Source organism: Benincasa hispida, chromosome 3 (assembly GCF_009727055.1).
Source record: "Benincasa hispida cultivar B227 chromosome 3, ASM972705v1, whole genome shotgun sequence".
Classification (NCBI taxonomy): Eukaryota; Viridiplantae; Streptophyta; class Magnoliopsida; order Cucurbitales; family Cucurbitaceae; genus Benincasa; species Benincasa hispida.
The window spans coordinates 39,240,749-39,244,292 of record NC_052351.1 but is presented as its reverse complement, the minus strand read 5'-3'; positions in this window follow the sequence as shown (position 1 = coordinate 39,244,292).

Genomic DNA, 3,544 nt, shown 5'->3' with positions numbered 1-3,544 from the left:
AATTACTCAAAGAAAAGAGAATTTAGTGCTTTGCAAGAACTTGATAAGGCTAAAGAATCTATTAAAAAGTTGACAATAGGTGCTCAAAGATTAGACAAGATAATTGAAGTAGGCAACCTTTTGGCGATAAAAGAGGTTTAGGCTATATTGATGAATGTTTACTCCTTCAAGTTCTAAAACTATCTTTGTTAAAGCATCTCATAATATGCCTAGGCTTAATATGCCTAAGGTTGTGTCTAAGCATGTTAAATCTAACTTTGTGCCTATATGTCATTATTGTGGTGTTGAAGGCCATATTAGACCTAAATGTTTTAAATTGAAATATGCTCATACTACTTCTCCAAGAAGAAATTTTTCTCTTCACAATGCTCTAAGGAATAATTTCTCCAAGAAAAGTAGAGTGCATAAATTTGTTGTAAGAGATAAATCTTTGCATAATGTTGTTTGTTTCTCATGTGGAAAGTTTGGACATACAACTTATTCTTGTTACTTGTCTAAATCCAATGTTTTAAATTCTATGCAAAAACGAAATGGATTCCCAGTTTGTCAATGCTAAACATCTAAAGACCCAAAACAAGTGTGGGTACCAAAGAATCAAACTTGAACATTTGTGTTTGTAGGTTTGTTTGAAAGCCTCTAAGAAAAACAAGTGATACTTGGATAGTGGTTGCTCGAGGCACATGACGGGAGACCCATCCAAGTTTGTCTCTCTCTCCAAAAAGGATGGAGGTCTTGTAACCTTTGATGACAACAAGAAAGGTAAATAAAATTGGTAAAGGTAGTATAGGTAATGAATCTTCTATTTTAATTGAAAATGTACTTTTGGTTGATGGTTTGAAGATGATTTACTTAGCATTTGTCAATTGTGTGATAAAGGCTTTAGAGTTGTGTTTGATAAAAAAGAATTGCATCATTGAAAATGCTAGTGATAGAAAAGTTATATTTGTTGGAAATAGAGATGAAAATGTTTATACTATTGATTTGAATGATTGTCCTATTAATGATAAATGTTTATCGGCTTTGCATAATGATTCTTGATTATGGCATAGAAGACTAGGACATTCTAGCATGCACTTAATTTCAAATATTTCCAAGAATTCTTTGGTTAGAAGTCTTCCTAAATTTAAATTTGAAAAAGACAAAGTTTGTGATGCTTGTCAAATGGGTAAGCAAACTAAGTCCTCTTTCAAATCCAAAAATATGATCTCTACAACTAGACCCTTCAACTATTACATATGGACTTATTTGGCCCATCTAGAATTGCTAGTTTTGAGAGGAACTATTATGCCTTTGTGATAGTTGATGATTTTTCAAGATTTACTTGGGTTTTGATGCTAAAACATAAGGATGATGCTTTTGAAAAGCTTTTCTAGTTTGCAAAAAGAGTTCAAATTGAAAAAGGTTTTTTTGATTTCTAAAATTAGGAGTGATCATGGAGGAGAATTTGATAGCAATGTTTTTGAAACTTTTTGTGAAGAAAATGATTTTTCTCATAATTTCTCCGCTCCAGAACTCCTCAACAAAACGGTGTAGTTGAAAGGAAAAAATCGTACTTTAAAGAATTTGCTCGATCAATATTGCATGAGTATGGTTTACCTACATACTTTTGGGCGGAAGCCCTTACCACTTGTCATGTTTTAAATAGAGTTTTGATTAGACCTTCTTGGATAAAACTCCTTATGAACTTTGGCATAACAAAATTTCAAATATTGGGTATTTCAAAGTTTTTGGTTGCAAATATTTTATTTTGAATAACAAAGAAAAACTTGGAAATTTTGATTCTAAGATGGATGTTGGTATTTTCCTTGGCTATTCCTCTACTAGTAAAGCTTATAGATTTTCAATAAAAGAACTTTAGTAATTGAGGATCTATGCATGTAGTATTTGATGAATCTTGCAATGTTATTTCTAATGAGCCTATTTATAGTGATGTTTTAGAAGGAAATTTTGGAGATTTACTTGTTAGTGACAAAGGCAAGGAAATTTTTTCAAGTAAGCAAGAGGTGAGCTTAATCGAAAAGACAAAGTTGGTTCTTTATCCATGCCTAAAGAGTGGAGGTATGCTCCTTCCCATCCCAAAGAATTAATTCTTGGTGATCCCGAACAAGGTGTGAAAACTCGTTCCTTCCTTAATATGATTAATAATCTTGCTTTTGTTTCTCAAATTGAACCAAAAAGTTTTAAAGATGCCGAAAATGATGAATTTTTAGTTTAGCTATGCAAGAAGAATTAAATCAATTTGAAAGGAATAAAGTTTGGGAGTTAGTCCCTAGGCCCTCTCATGCTTCTATAATTGAAACTAAATGGGTTTTTAGAAATACATAGGATGAAAATGAAAAATATCATTAGAAATAAAGCTAGACTTGTAGCTCAAGGTTATTGTAAGAGGAAGGAATAGATTATGAAGAAACTTTTGCACCCGTTGCTAGATTAGAAGCTATTAGAACGTTGCTTGCTTTTGCTTCTTATAAGAATTTCATTTTGTATCAAATGGATGTGAAAAGTGCATTTTTAATGGTTATATCATGGAGGAAGTTTATGTAGAACAACCTCTAGGGTTTGAAAGTTTTGATTTTCCTAATCATGTCTATAAGTTGAAAAATGGCTCTTATTGGCTTAAAACAAGCTCCAAGAGCTCGGTATGATAGACTTAGTAATTTCTTGCTTGAGAATGGATTTAAAATGGGTAAAATTGATACTACTCTTTTTATTAAGACTAAAGAAAATGATATGCTTTTAGTACAAATATATGTGGATGATATTATTTTTTGTTCTACTAATACTCTTTGTGTGAAGAATTTTCTAAGTGTATGCATAGTGAATTTGAGATGAGTATGATGGGAAACTTAGCTTCTTCCTTGGACTCCAAATCAAACAACAGAGATGGTATTTTCATAAATCAAGAAAAATACACAAAGGATTTGCTCAAAAGATTCAAATTCAATGAAGGTAAAAATTGCAAAAACTCCTATGAGCACATCCACTAAGCTTGACAAGGATGAAAAAGGTAAGTGTGTGGATATAAAAACTTATAGGGTATGATTGGATCTTTCTTTATTTAACCGCTAGTAGACCCGATATTTTGTTTAGTGTGATGTTCTTTGTGCTAGATTTCAATCTTGTCCTAAGGAATCACATTTACATGCCGTTAAAAGAATTTTTAAATATTTGCTTGGTACTATTGATTTAGGCTTATGGTATCCTAGAAATGTTGAATTTAATTTGGTAGGATATTCCGATGTGGATTTTGCGGATAGTTTACTTGACTGTAAGAGTACTAGTGGGACTTTTCAATTTCTTGGTAGTTCCTTAGTTTCTTGGTTTAGTAAAAAGCAAAATTCGGTTGCCTTATCCACTACCGAAACGGAATATATTGCAGTTGCTAGTTGTTGTGCTCAAATTCTTTGGATGAAACAAACTCTTTGTGATTTTGGATTAAAGTTTGATAATGTGCCTATATTTTGTGATAATACTAGTGCTATTAATTTGACTAAAAATCCTTAGAACTAAGCATATTGATATTAGGCATCACTTTATTAGAGAG